This window comes from Agelaius phoeniceus, chromosome 2, assembly GCF_051311805.1.
Source record: "Agelaius phoeniceus isolate bAgePho1 chromosome 2, bAgePho1.hap1, whole genome shotgun sequence".
In the NCBI taxonomy this organism is placed as follows: Eukaryota; Metazoa; Chordata; class Aves; order Passeriformes; family Icteridae; genus Agelaius; species Agelaius phoeniceus.
The window spans coordinates 91,193,435-91,209,505 of record NC_135266.1 but is presented as its reverse complement, the minus strand read 5'-3'; positions in this window follow the sequence as shown (position 1 = coordinate 91,209,505).

Here is a 16,071-nt window from a genome sequence, read left to right as displayed (position 1 = left end):
GGTTGGACACTTTGCTGGTTGCTGTCTTCCCATATTTCTACTTGTTCTTTTTTTTTTCCTAGGCTCTGCTTTTCATGCATATTTGTGAAATGCACTGTGCAGAAAAGAGGAGGGGGGTGGTTGTGTCTCTGGTCACTGCACTCACCAGATATGCTGCTCCTTACGCGCCAATGCAGATGTTCCAGACTGTTGAAGTTTGTGCTCTGCATGAAAGATGAAAATTATGCAAAAACCCCTCCTTGGCCAAAGGACCACAGTAAAAAGCCTTAAAGATGAAAGGGAAAATTTTGGACTTTGAAAACAGGGCTGTAAATTCTGGCAATCTTTAAAAATGTAAAATATGTACATATCTGTGTAAAAGCTTTCTGACAACATTTGCTTATAAAAGGGAAAGTAGTATGACTGAAATAAGCAGATGCCTGCTAAAACTGATAGGTTAAATAGTGGAGGCTGAGACAAAGCTTCTGGAATCAAAAATTAGTATGTTCAAAGTGAGTTTATATAAAATAGATCTTTGCCAAGCAGCCTTGGATATAAGGGAGATGAGGTTCTAAATATAATGCATAGAGCTTAGTATGTCAATAAAATAACCTTCAATATGGAATTTCATTTGGTGTCACTGTATGTTTTTGTTCAGAAACTAGCATAACAAAAAATGAATGCAACTTATGTTAAGCATTTTAAAAATCAAATGGTAAATTGGAAATACTATAAATCTGGACTCTTTGTTAAATAACTGAGTTTTATCTGGAGCCCTGCATGGTTCAGTTTTCAGAATTAAACTATTTAGAATTAGTATCAATGTCCAAGAAAAAAAATGCACTAACCACTGACAAAGACTGGATATGACACAAATATTATGGAGTGGGAGGGAAAAAAAGTCAGGAGAAAAAAAAAAAGGCAGGAAGATAAAATAGTGATGCAGACCAGATTGCCTGGTGAAACAGATGCTAGCAACATATTAGGAAGTAAAGGCAATCTTCTGAAAAGGAAAAAAAAAGAACAAAGCCATACAGACAGAATATACTTAATGTGTACTCTGGATGGTAGTTGGAACCACAGTGGGTACGCAGTCCACAGATCCCAGAGGTGAACTAAAAATAAGAAAATAGAATATAGGTATGGTATTTAGTCACAATGCAGCTATAACATCTATATTCCCTGGTGTCCACAATCCAAGCTGGGGGCATTGAATAGCAGAAAAAGTCTTATAGGATAATTTAGAGGATGGTTAAAAGGTTGGAAAACTTGCACCAGAGCAGAAGACCATAAAAGAGTTCAATTTCTTGAAGAATTTTATGAAGATGACTGTCCATATCTCTCCACATTGAGAACTTTTTTTGTTTTGTTTGGGTTTGGGGCTTTTTATCTATTTGATAAAGACATCAGAGCATCCAGTGTCTGGAATACAAATATGGTAACTTCGGATCAAAAATAAAACACACATGTTTTTACTAGAGAGGAGCACCTAATCACCAAAGGAATAGATGTGGTGGCTATACAAGGTTCTCTATCACTGGCAATTTGAAAAATAAAGATTGACTGTTTCTCTTGAAGATATGAGCCTTACTTCCAAAAGGAAGTAATTCAGGGAAGTAGTGGTCTGGCCTGTGCTCTCCTAGAGGTCAGGATCAACGTGCAGGCTGCTCCCATCTGGCTTTACAAACCTTGAATCTGTTCCTTAATTCTTTCATGGGGAGGTCTGTTCTTTTGGACTTTGCTTTTCCTATTGAATTGAAATTAGACATTATTGCATTTGTAGCATTAATTCTCCCAGACAACCAATAAATCAGACACACATTTTGCTTGGGATGTTTAGTTCACTTTAGCCACAAAAAACTAAGGAGGAACTTGGACTGGAACATGGGTATTACAAAGGGAGGAAGAGATAGCTTTATGGGCTGTGATGAGATGACCTCATCCAACATTGCCTTCCTTAGATGTCAAAACCCTAATTGTTCGAGATTGTTGTTCTCTATTTGTTGTTTGCTTGTTTTCTTCTAATTGAGGCAAAACTTAAAAACAGAGTGAAAATTCACAATGGAGCCAAACAGAGCAAAAAGTCACAATGGAGCCAAAGCAGGATGAGCACTCTCTTTTCTTTTTCCCCCCCTGGAGTTATCCCAGGATTTTAACTTCAAGTGGGTTTAATCTAAGGACTCCAACCTCCCTGTAGCCACATGTTGAATCAATTGAAAAGCAACCAACAGGTAAATATCTCTATCACGGCACTGCTAATAATGTAGCAGACCTTTAGCAGAAGAGGAAACCCTTTTGACCCCTCTTGTGAAAGCTTTTCTGTGGCCTCGAGTTTGGTTGATTTTTTTTGTTAAACTGTCATTACAAATGCAAGAAGCAGACACCTGCAAGAAGCTGATAACTCTACATACATCAACAAGGAGGGAAAGCAGAGGCAAATAGGTTTTATTTGGCTTTAACGGAGCACCAGGGAGAAATACACAGAGAGATTGACTGACAAGGGCTTCAGTAGAAACCCGTCAGCTCGTAATGTGAGAAAGTGCTTGCAAATGAACAAAAAGCCCATGGCCCTTTCCAAAACTAGGACACTTTGCCTGAAATATTCTACTCTTTCCCCATTGTTTCCTACCCTTCTGTGTTGAGGTCTGACCACAGAACAAGGCACCACTGCCGTTCCGTGTATCCATCTGGAACATGTCAAGCCTTGGCAGCCTGCCCCTATGCAAAACCCTGAAAAGGGAAGGAGGTAACTGTTTTGTTTTTATTCATTTTTTATTCATTTATTATTTTTAAAACAAAAAAATTCTCCTGTGGAATACAATCCTACCAGAATTTGCATTCTATAAAGAGACAGGCTGTGTTCAGCACATAATTGGGGAACTCCCAAGAAACCTTGAACTGTTTGAAGAGTGTCAGAAGAAGATATCAGAAACTGAGAGGATAACATGGTCTTCATGAAGCAAAGAATAAACACATTAGGGTTACTGGAAACATCCACTCTCAAATTAGAAATAAAACACTTCTCCTGCCTAGGTCTGGGCAAAAATTGCTCATGAATGAAGTAATTGCTTCATAGCAGACAATTAAAGAAATTATGAAGAATTTTGTTCCTATTGCTTGAAAATGTTTAGCCCTAGAAAAAAGGGAGGCTATTGAAGATTTTACAGAGCTATTTGCTAAAATTAAAATATTAAGCCCAATTCTCAGACAAATTTTACCACTGGTGCCATCTCATGTTCTAACTTTACTCCTGTAGGACTGGGGATTTTCATTGTCTTCCTCATGCTGTTTAAAAGGGCTATGTTGTTTCACTATATACCACCTAGAGCTTCTAACAATAGAGAAGCATGTCCTTCAGGAGATGCAGGTAGTACCTGTTTTGTTTGACATGTATACTGTATTTTTTATTTATGCACAGTATAAAATTTACATTGTGGCTGTTGTATGTATCTTCTGTAAGTCCTCTTCCACTTAACAGAAGCCTGTAGGTTTATCTCTTGTACAAAATCATATAGGAAATGACAGTTTCATTGTTTCAGTAATGGGTAAGTTCAGGACTTGGCTTATGTCTAAGATAGCAGCTTTTTACCTTTTGTGCCTTGCTTCATCTTGGTAGAGGAAGAAAAGATGCTTCACATGTGTTTAAATTTTTTTTAGTTGCTTGAGTAGCCTTGTTTTCCTTTGCTGCTTTAATTCCATTTCTTCACCAGGATTTATCACAACCTTAAAAATCGGAGATATCTAAAAGGCAATGCATATTCAGAATTTCAATGTATAAATTTGAGAAGTGGGATTCTGTTCCAGCAGATAACCTCAGCTGCATAAGAATATTCATTTAACAAACATTAAAAATATTTTCTATAATGCTTCTAAGTATCTCCACCCCAGCTCTTTGTTTCCATAGAACATCAGAAGAAATAAGGACTCTGTGAGCTGATTACATTTCACAAGTACTCTCTATCTGGAGGAACTTTTCAGGAAAAAAACAGGAAAAAATTATCATCTTAGCATTTTTATACTTAAAAAATTAGACAAAAAGAAGTCTATAAATTATAAGAGAGGCTGAGGCAACGATTTCATATTTTATTCTAATTCCTATTGTTAGGGGAATTGGAATTACAGCTGTTGAGTCTGTGAGAAGACACTCAGATTCACAAGGTCACAGCAGTCTTTGAACCTTAAATTTTTTTGTTTCTTTCTTTATTTTATTTTAAAAAAATGTTGGAAAGTGTTTTATATTATTGAGGACAGTGAAATAATGGCATTTTTAGCCAGTTGAGGTTTTGCTCCACAGTGGTTTTGGTTATTTACAACACAGCAAGCAATGCGTTGTGCCATGGTACAGTGACTATTGTTCTGTTTGAAGGAAAAAGAGATTTCTTAGTCCCAAAGATTAAGATATGTATCATCTTCTCTTGTGACTCAATGTCCCTCCAAGGTTTTACCTTCAGTCAAATGCATGGGTTTGTTATGTTGAGTTCCACTCCTTACCAAATGACACTATTGCCATGCCATGCCATGCCATGCCATCCCCTGCCATCCCCTGACTCTTGACCTTTGTTTGAATTCGGTTCTTAAAAGGTAACCTGACATATTTTTGTATTTCCATGAAAGTTGTTGTGGTATTTTCCCTTATCCAGCACTCCACTAAATCATACCAGTGGCAGATAAAGGGAGTTGAGAACTGTTACTCTGAAAGCTGCATATGATGAAAGTGGTAGCACACAGTTTTAAAACAAATGGAAGTACGCAAGTTTTTAACACAATGAATGCAAACTTCTGGCATGCGTTGCCGCAGGAGGTTGTAGGGACAGACAGAATTCAGGACTTAAGCAAATTTGTGGATAGTGAGTCCATAAAATGGACTAACAGGGCTGTAAGGGATGTACTCATTAGCATCCTTAATTCAATGATGGTGTGTCCTGAGGACCTCAGGTAGTGGCTGGGTTTGTGTCTTACCTCAAAACTGCATATCCTGTTGCTCCTGCCGGCAACTAGCTACAAAATCAGCTAGCCTGAGAGCTAGATGGACCTCAGCTCAGGCCTCACAGGCAAGAATTTTCTCCATCCACTCTGTGGACTCAGAATTTATTTAATTCAACTTTTAATATGTCAAACTGAAGTTTTCTCCCAGATTTTTTTTTTTTTTGGGGGTGTATCTCTGAACAGCTCAATATGTTATGCTTTCAGCAAAAGGTAAGGGGAGATCTGTCTGCTGTCAGGATGGAGAAGATATAGAGAAGACACAGAGAAGAGCCAGGGCTCCCAAGGATGTCTGTTGACTGTGGAAGAAATACAGCTAAAAGAGCTAAGACTGTGCCAAGCTGGAATAAGGAGGAGAAGAAAAGGTTTCTCTGCTGCTTGCAAAGGTCTCTGAAGCTTTTTGCTGCTCTATGTCAGCTGTAGCTTACACATCCTTGTCCATGGAAGGAAGGGATATAATGGTTTTGTTTTCAGAATCTCATTCTGAAAGTGATAAGATTTTCCATTTGTTAGAGTGCTTTCTATTTTATTCTTATTCTTTTTGAAATTTTCTGTATACTGGGTGTTATGCTGAGAAGCAGGCCAGAAAAGAATAGCTCCCCTAGTGCAAATTCATGTTTGCAAAGACCTTTTTTTCTTTTTCACTGTTGTTATTCTTAAGTGAAAAGCAAGTCTAAGAGACCAGATAATATTACAATGTTCAGAGGAATTTCATTTTTATAATTTTTATGGCTTTGCACCATATTGTTTGTCAGTTAGTAGAAATAGATCAACTTTCTACCAATTCTGAAAGCTGATCATCTCCTTTCCCCTTTAAGAAAAGCAAAACCAATTGCATTTTCTTGGATAACCCAGCCAAGTGGTCTTGTCTTCCTATAAGACTCAAACAAGACAAGACTCTTGTTTAAGTGTTTATGCCTATTTGTTGTACGTGCTTTTGCACAAGTGGCCAAATGTTAATTCTTTATCACAAGCATAATGCAGTGAGTAAAATCTGTGATTTTAGGGCTGGGATCTTTTGTAACAGTAAGAGATTTAAGGAGGGAAAAGGAAGATCTAAAGGGCAAGGAGCAGGAGCTGCTCTTCTCTGATGACTTCCTCTGTACCCACTTGGAGGAATGGATGTTAGGGCAGCATTTAAAGTAGGCTTTTGTCCTGAGCAGCACCTGTGTACAGAGTGCTCATAGGAGACATTTTTTTTCTCTGTGTGTCAGAGCTGTGTGTGCTCAGTTCAGGTGCACCTTTTATGGTGAGGTCTCATCTTTGCTTCCAAGCAGTGCCAACTCAGCCAAGAGAGAAGCTCTTGGAGCTGGCTCCTCCAAAGGCAGCAGCTGAGATCTTTTTGGTGGCACCTCACCTGCCCATGGCTGCTCATGGGACTGCAGATATGTCCCTGAGGGCACAGCTGCTGTGCTCTCTCAGGCACTCTGGTGGGCAAGAGCCTGTGAGCAGGGACTAGCAAAGCCTAGGCTGCAGCCTTGCAGGATGCTCTGGAAGAACAGTGGCATTTTCCTGGTGCTGAGTGATAGAATCCAGGAGTAACTACAGCTCTGTAGTGCCACAGAGGTGTGCAGGGGTGCAGGATGGAGAAAAGGGTCCTGGGTGTCCCTGCTGCTGGGTGTGTGCTCAGGCTTTGCTCTCCCGTGCTCTGGCAGAGGTTTGCTGGCCCTGTGACACGCACCTCAGCGTGTCTCACACCTTCTGCTGGGGGCAGGACCCGGGACAAGGGGAAGCTTTGGGGCCATACAGTACACTGCTTTGGCAGCCTGCACTTTCTTTTTTAACAATATGAATTAGTAGTTGTTATTAGCATAAAATCACCAGTTAAAACACTCTCAGCTCATTTTTTAACAGTGGAGCTAATTGCCCTTAAGTGCCTGAGCTCCAGCAAAACGAAATGGCACCTTTGTGCAGAAACCCCCAGTGTTTCGCCGGTACATCCATAATGACCTTTAAAATAAGCCGTTACAATTCTGACATGGTACCAGCCTGACACCTTGGGCTGGGATTTAATTTTGAGTTATAGCAGCGTTAGGAAAACATATGATGTGGCCGTTTGTTTGCAGAAAGAAGGGGGAAAAAATCATAAAACCCTCTCTTTTTATGAGCTGTCGCTTGATTCGTTCCTGGAGCCCCAAGTAGCAAGCGTCTAAATCAATGCACACAGCTGTTCTTGCTTCTTGGAGCCCAGCAGGTGTACTGCCCAATGTGCCTGCCATGTCCCCCCACTCACATAACAAATAATAACGTCTTACACACACCAGCCATCCATCACAGTTATGGCCAGCCCTGGTGAGGCTGCTGTTCTCAGGGTAGCGTGGAGATTATTTTTTTTTTCTTTTTTCTTTTTTTTTTTTTTTTACTGTAGAAATACCCTGCCCATGGATTATTAGTCACACTTTCTGGAGTCCTTTAATTGAATAACCTTTGGCACTTGTGGCAAAGGGAAAAAAAAAAAGGAAAAACAACAAAAAAAAAATCAACCCCAAGCCCCCCACACCACAGTGTTTATTTGTGTTAAAAAACAATAGGCATATTGTGACTGGCGAAATCAATTAGTCTTCCTCTGCAGTAAGGGCCCACATCTGGTGTGATTTAAGTTAATGTAAGGGAAGGGCCGCAGAGGCCCGAAGACCCTGAGTTCTCATTTCAACAGGTGACAGAGAAGGCATAAAAGGCTAATATATACTACAAGTGCGGAGGCGAGGCTATAAATACTGGAAAGTTTACTTAGGAGGTAAAACAAAGCTAACCAATAACGCAAAAATAAATACCTTCCTGAGACAGGCTGTCACCTGGCATGTGCAGAGGCAGGAGGAGGTGATGGGAGAGGGACAGGAACAGCTTGGGAGGCACAGGGTGCTGGGCTGCATGAAGGAGCTTGGCTTTCTCTTTAGCTTGGAACACCTTCCCTGCATGGGGATGATAACAGCAGGAGAAAGACAACAGCGTGTTTGTCCAGCTCCAGCATGATTTACCTCGCTGGGTCTAAAGGAACTTGTGAGATCTGCCTGCTCTCCCTGCATCTGCCAGGAACCCAGGTGACTCCTACCAGCACATCTCAATTTGATCCTGTCACTTCTGTTGTCCTGTTTGTTTTATCTCACTTGTGCTACAGTGACACAGCACCTCATGAGAGCAATTGTGCGCGTACTGAGAGTTGGTGCACATCACTGAGAGGCAAAGAGTATCAGAGCATCAGATAAAGTAGATTTAAAAAAATTTTTTAGGAATAATTTTTCAGAATTCTAGTTAGATCCACAAGCCATCCAACTCCACAAGTCTGGTTTTCTATGGATTTGTATCCTACATTCCTACAGTTCTTCTCTTATCCTGCTGTTGCCCAAAGCCAACTCCCTTGGCAGTACCTCCAGTGCTCCTGGCTTCTTCTCAACCTTCCCCTATTCTCTCCATCTGACCACAATATTCCCAGCTCCTTCCTATGCCATTCAATCACTGAAAACACTCATATGTCCCTTTCTCCATTATTCAGCTGTCCATTTACATAAAATTTTAAGGAACTTATCTCAGAGCCATTTAACTTCCCTCAGATTTTCTTGATTCTGTCCTTGAAGTTCAGCAGGTCTTGGGGGAAGGACTGACATGTTCAAGAGCATGGATGCTGCAATTACAAATGCTTTTCACTTTGCAAAGTAGACTGAAGAGTGTTCTGCAAATACCATGTGTGACTTTGTAAATACACATTTCTGCACAATTCATACAAGGCCACAACATTCAAACTGATCATTTTTGCCACTTCTCTCCAATACATTCCTGTAATGCCTGGGCCATTTGCTGATGTCTCATTGTGCATCCTGGGCCAGTCACCCCAGTAATCCTGACACAGCTAGAATTTGAGACTCTTTGAATTGGGAAGTCACCCCCGGGGTGGGTGCACACAAAGAGAGCAGAGCCAGCTAAGGAGTGTCAGGACCCTTGTGTTTGCCTGGCAAGGGAAGAAGGCAGAATGTTTGTGGAGCAGCACCCTTCTCTCTCCAGCCTTGCTGTATCTGTACAATGTACAACAGCACAATATATCGACTGGATTTGATATATGAGAGGAGATTGCCTTAACAAAAAGATGCTATTATTATAATTATTGTTACTGAGCTTTTGATATCCTCTTATTAACAGACACCTAGGAGGAGGAAATATGTATATCATATGATCTCTGAGTATAAAGACTACTGAGAAAACACACACTCAGTCTGAATCAGTGTTACTTTGTAGTGGGGATGTGTTTTGGTTCTCCAACCCCAGTCACTTGTCCTAATTGGAAATTCAATGATATAATTTTAATTTCTTCACAGCAGTGATAAAATCAGCCTGCAGCCAGAGTCTCCATTGCCCTTCTTACAGAGACTACAGGCAGGTACTGGGACTTGAAATAATATCACGATGATAATAAAAGGTTTTGTTGTGTTGGGGTTTTTTTTACATCAGTTTCCAACAGCTGGTTGCCAGTTGCCCTCTGACACAGACACATAAAAGGGAAGTAGTGAGTCCTGTACCAGCAGGGATCACTGGAAGAAATGCAGCCCTCATAAATCAAGCCAGCACTGTTACATAGCTTTAGTACAATGAAGTGCACATGTGCAAGGGTGACTGAAGAGGGACCCCACTCACCGGCTGGGAGCAAACCGAGCATGGTCTCAGGGAAAGGGTATTCCTGCCACCATGGCAGGCAGCAGGGAGGAGAGACTTACATAGGGCAAGAGTCCTGATGGCAGCAGCCTAAGGAGAAGGTTCTCAGGGGATTTCCAGTCTTTTGCCAGTTAGTAAGATCACAGCAGTGGTACCCCCCTATGGTACCTACCAATAGAGGTATAGATCACTACCTGACACACCTTCATGGCAGGATGGGAAATATCTTTCATTTGCCTTAATGTACCCCTTGCTTTTACTTGTGCCCATGTAAGTCACCTGTAGCCATGACACTTTCTCCCTATAGTGTTTGAAGCCTTGTTGGGATTACTAGTGCCATCTTGTCACTGCAGCAGAATGAAGCTGGACGTGTATATTCTTTTAGTCTTCCTTCCGTTAATTCATCAGTTTTCAAACCAGTCCTAAACATAACCCTACACAGCACTAGCCAGAGAATGTCAGCCCTAAATTCTGCACTGAGCTGTATAACTTGTGCCTCAACTAGGCCAAAGATGCCTATCATTTTCTGAACAAAGAAATCACAAACATTATTCCAGGAGTAGGGAATCATACAGAGCTGGGCTGGGCAGGCCTTTTAGGTGTAACATTTCCTATAGTTCAGCTGTCCATCTCATACATCCCTTTCATTCTCATTCCCTGTTTCTTGAGTTTAAATGTCTCCTAATAAAGATGCAGGCTGGAAAGAGATTTCTACCTCAAGAGGAAATGATTCAGGTTTTTTCCGAGGTAACTTCCATGAATCCCACTGGATTCTCCCACATCAGCCTCTCAGTGAGACAGAAGTCTGTGTCATGAGGTTCAGGGTGCCCTCTACATGATGGAGGGATCGTTCTGGCATACTCATCTAGAGGAAGCAGCTACCAGCAGTTTACCCCATACTCAGGAGACAGGACCATCCAAGGCAGTCTCTGAGCAGGTTGTATCGTTCAGGTGCTCCATGGATCACCTCTAATCCATGTCATACATTTTTAAAAGAAACACAGCAGTAACCTCAAGACTTTGGGATCCGAGAGTCTTCTGCTCATTCCAAAGGTTAAACATTGTATGCTCTCCCTAGCTTAAATTCAAGTTACATTCACTGGATTTTTTCATTTGCTGGGTTAATTAATATCAGACATCTTCTCCCAGATATACACTGTTTGAAGCCCTGGAATGATTAATTACTCCCTGTCAGGGACAAAGCTCAAATTTAGCAGGGAATATTCAAAGGGTATAGATCAGTTATGCAAGAAACTCTTCAGTGGTCCAATCAATGCAATTAACACGAGTGACACAAAAGAGTTTATCAGCACACTGTTACGGAGACTTGGGAAAAGCATTGAAGGTTTCACACAGCCAGCAATTTCATTTCAATAGCATTCCAAAACAAGTGTTTATTATTTATTTTCATCACAAAATGTATTATCAGATATTGCCATGGATGGACCCCACACAAGTGATCCCATAGCCACTCACTGGCTCCCCGCTGCTGTGAAGGAAGTTAACTCCATCCCATCCAGACATAGCTCAAATGTGAAGTTCCATCTTCAAGACATGACCTCTCCATCTCTTCACCTGGTTCAGATGGCAGACAAAGCTGGCACAATCATTAGGTGGATGTAGAAGGGTGTGGAAGAACAGAGACTTCTGCCCCATAAGCAGCACTGGTGAAAATGGGTTGAGGATAATTCATTCAATTCCAGCTTCCCTAATTTTAAATATTTTCAAAATTGCCAAGAAAGCAGAGGAGAGTTGTAATAATTGTCTGGGTGCAATGGATACTTCAGCTATAGAAAAAGTGGAAAAATTTTGAGAGCCCATTGCTCTCCTCTGTTGAATAGACAAGTCAGAGGTGAGTGTGATACACTGTGGAAATATTTCCGTGGAAAGAAAACAAACAATAAATGCCATAGGGGTTTTCCTTCATCATAGGAAGGCTTAATTAGTACTGATGACAGAAAGATAATGACAGACAAATCCAAACTGAAAATAGAATGTGTTTTGATAATAAAGATAGTCACTGGAAATTACCAGGAACAATGCTGGGAGTCTCTATCTCTTCCTATCTTTAGATATATGTACTAATAAAACCACAAATCTTGAGGTCTCCCACCATGTCTCAAGTGAAAGGGTGAGAGAAAATAGCTTAAGTGGTGCCAAGGGAGGTTCAGATTAAATACTAGGAAAAAAAATTCACTGAAAGAGTGGGTAGGCATTGGAGTGTGTTGCCCAGCGAGGTAGTGGAGTCACCACCTCTGGGAGTGTTTAAGAGGTGTCCGGATGTGGCATTTGGGGATATGGTTTAGAGGTGATTATGGTGGTGCTGGGTTGGACTAGATAACTTTCATGGTCTCTTCCAATCTTGATGATTCTGTGAGTCTGTTACTCTGTCTTGTGGTAAGCACGAGAACGGATTTGATGTTGAAATGCTCTTCAGTTTTCTGTGGGTTGAATTACCTCTTTATTTTGATAAAAAACTACATTTGCTATAGCTTTCTCCAGTAAGGCATATTGATAGACAGATTCCAAGATATTGGAAGACCTTATTTATTGGAATACCTTTGAATTGCTGCTCTCAATTTCTGTAATGTTGGTGAGTTCAGACAGATTCATTGTATCAGTAAAAATACCATGTGGATGCTCTTAGGTTTTCCAGGGGTCTTTTGCAGTGGGGACACCAGAAACTTTCCGTGCCTCTGTGTAACACACTGGTTTATCATTCCTCATGAAGGCTTGTAACCCAACTCCTCTTGTCTGCTCAATGTTACAGATATATTAATTGCTAATTTAAATTTCTCATTAGCTTTATTTTTCTGCTCACTCATAAAGCCTTGCTAGGTTTTTGGGCTTGTGCTCTCACCTCAGTGTCACTGAAAATCTTTCCTAAAGAAATTACATTAAGAAATTACATTAACAACAAATGACATTTGTTAAAAGTCAGGATGTCATTCACTGCAAAGCTCTCAAAAAATCCAAACTCGGTGGGCCACACATTTTGTCTTCATGACTTAAAACTCCTAAAGGTTTTCTCTTTTGTGTTCTGTTTGAGCTTAGGCACATTCATGGATTTGTGGAATATGATATATTTTGTTTGCTTTGTCCATATTGTCTCCGTTTCAAGATGAACTCTGAGCAATTACTTCATGCAAGCATGTGGAGTTTAAATAGGTGCTAAGTACTTTCAAACTGAATCTGTAACAAATGCCTGTGCATGTGTGTGCCCTGGGTTAAGCACTTAAAGAAACGAAAAGTTGCTGTACTACTGGATGATGGAAAACGACTGGAAAGGTTCAGCAGACTGTGGGACTGCATCAAAGGAGGGGGGCTTGCTGACATGTTTGCAGATGCTTTTTTTCCAGTTTAGCCAGCTGTAGCATAAATACTGCTGGAATATGTTTCATATATGTCTGATAAAAATGTGTGCTGACTCATTTATCTTAAAGCAATGCTTGTCAACAAATACTACATAGTTTTGTGTATAATTTCAAATAAAATATAAAGAAAAGAAGGGAATAGAAAAAAAAATCTCCTAACCCAATCAGTAAAAAGTCACTGAAGCAAAATTTTACAAATTTGAACAACTTCCTTTTCAAAAACATAGCTAGCAAAGTATATCAATAAACTATGCTTGGGATCTTTACCTTTTGGCTTGCCATGAAATTTTGTTACCTCAAAAATTAATTCCAGGAAAAGGAATGAGTGAAAGCATCCTCTTCTGGAGGATGGTGGTCCCATCTTTTGTATGTCAGTGTGTATGAATTTAAAGCTGTGCCTATTTCAAGAGTAATCACACTCTTTTCAGTGGACAGCATGTGGTTTCAAAACCTAATGCAAGTCTGCACTAGAGTCTAGAACCAGTAGGAGCACCTTTTTGTTTTTATTTTGATTTAACTTGGGCTACATGCCTGCTTTTACAATTTCTGTTCCCCAAGAGATGGCAATATCTGTGGTTTGGAAGCTCCCAAGGTAAAATTGCCCCTGCTAGGAGCACTGTGCTCTGGGTGTGGATGGTCACACCGTAACCCCATGTTCCATGCAGGTGGCAGGCTGCAGTGTTGGTGACTGTAGACTTTTATTTGATCCTTCTTCTTCCATGTCTCCTGCAGCAAGGGAAGGTTGCAAAGTGGTGAGGGCAGAACCCTGGCAATGCATCCTCCCTGCTGCACGCTGTAATTGACAGCTCCACAGAGCCATCAGGTGTGACACTGAGCAGGTTTCTCACCTTGTCCTGCTGCTGCTGCTGCTGGCAGCAGGTCAGACTCTCCCTCGCTCCACACTGGCACAGGCTGCTCTAGCAGTGTTTCATCAGTGATGCACACAGCACAAGGCACTCCGAGGGGTTTGCAGACATTAATCAACTGGCTGTGATTTGTAGCACTTAGGATGGAATATGATCATAAGAAGTGCCTCCATTTACTTATCTATAAATTACCTACAGCTATCCCCTGTCTTTCCACATCACGGTGACGGTGTGCAGTTAATTGATTCATGGGGGTAAAGAGCTTTCAGACCACCCGATGAAAGATGTTACAGAAGTCTGTGGTGGTGAGCAGGAGTGGTGTTTTGGCAGCGTGTTCCATGCCGTGGGGATGGTGTAAATGAGGTATTTGCTTCGCATTCTTGGGCTCCCTTCGTGTGTGGTGCAGGGAAGGCGGTCACCCTCCGTGAAAGTAGGTTTTATGTTGTGTGACATAAACGCTAGGGACCACTCTGTGTGCTGGGACACATGATACAGCTGACTTGCGGGCAAAATAATATAACCCACACCTCTCTGCCACGTCGGGATAAATCCCAGAGTGCACCTCTCAGAACAAGCATATCCTGTCGTGAAATGTCAAGCAATCAACATCAATAAATAATGAGTTGAAAACAGCAAGGTGGTGTAAAACTGCACAGTCGTGCTTGGGAAGGTAGGGAAGCTGATTAAGTGTTATTTCCTGATCTGTAAATCATCAATTTCAAACTTCTTCGTGTGTTGTCTATAAAATATTGGCTGTGGGCCTTTTGTTATAAAAAGGTAACTAATTTTTATAGCAGCCCCATAAATAGTAATTAACGTGCCACAAACTGAGCAACATCCTGCTGTAAAAAATTGGGGAAATGCTGTGCCTATTTTTCAAGAGACCTGCATTTGTGCCTGGGTAGGGATGAATACTTGCTTCCCCCTGTTTGGGTGGGTAGGGGCATATGTGCTTCTGTGTGAAAACTCAAGTTCCTTGATTCTGTGCTACCTTAGAAACAGCCCTGATATGGACTGGGAGGGACCAGCGATCTGAGGTTCACGTGTCTCTTTTTGGTGCCTGCTGTATCAGAGGAGGCAGAAAGGAGTGATGAAGTAGGTGATTACTGAATGCAGAATTTTTCTTTCCAGCCTCTATCACTTAATGTTTAGCTTATGCCCTGAAACATGAGAAGGACTTAGATCTTGTCTCAAAGCATTTTTGCCGAGTCTGTCCAATAAAACTGTATATGCTCTCATTATCCATATAAATCCCTAATCCCTTTCTGAACAGCAACAAACTGTTGGCCTCAGTGGTACAGTGAATCCGACAGGTTCAGCATTCTTACTTAAAAAGAAGAAAATCAACCAACCCCCTATCTTTTCTCCCTACTTCCCCAGTTTGAAACGAATAATTTTATGTGTATAGTCAGCGCCCCTTGTTCCCTAAGGAGTGGGTAGATGGGCATGCCAAATTTCTTGTATGTTACACACTCTGCACATGGACCATGGGAGGATCTGGAGCTGGGAGGAATGGGAGGGTTGTGCAGCCCAGCCAGACCCAAGTTAGATGACCTGAAGTATGTGCACAGCTCCAGGAGGTGTTAATGGCCTGCAGCAACAATGGACCTACTCCTTTTGCCCCCCACTGCCTTCCTTTAGAATATTTGCACCTGGCCACATAAATGCTGAGAGCAGAGACCTTCAGATGCTCCTGTTGGCAGCTGCAGCTTCATGTCACAGTGATGGAGCTGAGCACAGAGCACCCACCTCAGCTTTTTCTGCCTTAAGCCTGCCTGCACTGCTTTAAGAGAGTAATGAGGCAGCTGGGCTGCTAAATAGTTTCCCTGGATTCTGGATCTGCATTTCTGTGAGCCTTTCCTGATGCAACTGCTTCACCTGGTTTATTTAAGGTTCTGATCCCACAAGGGTTCTGATGAGAGGGGGCAGACAGTCCTATGATGGGACATGGGCAGTCAGCAGCAGGTGAAAAACTCTCAGATGCAGTGAGTGAACATGGCAAAACATTAAAACAAGGATAATAGAAGAAAAAATGGTTTTGGTGAGGTGAGGAGAACAACAAGGGAAAGTAACACAGGTAGAGAAGAAGGACTGCTTGTTAGAATATGCAAGGTCATGATTCTCTTGTGGAAAGGAGCACTTGATCCTTCTGTCCCTCTCTGTGCCACACTGTGCACCCCATGTTCACTCTGACTTTCACAAACCTTGTCTTCACTGTGGATTAG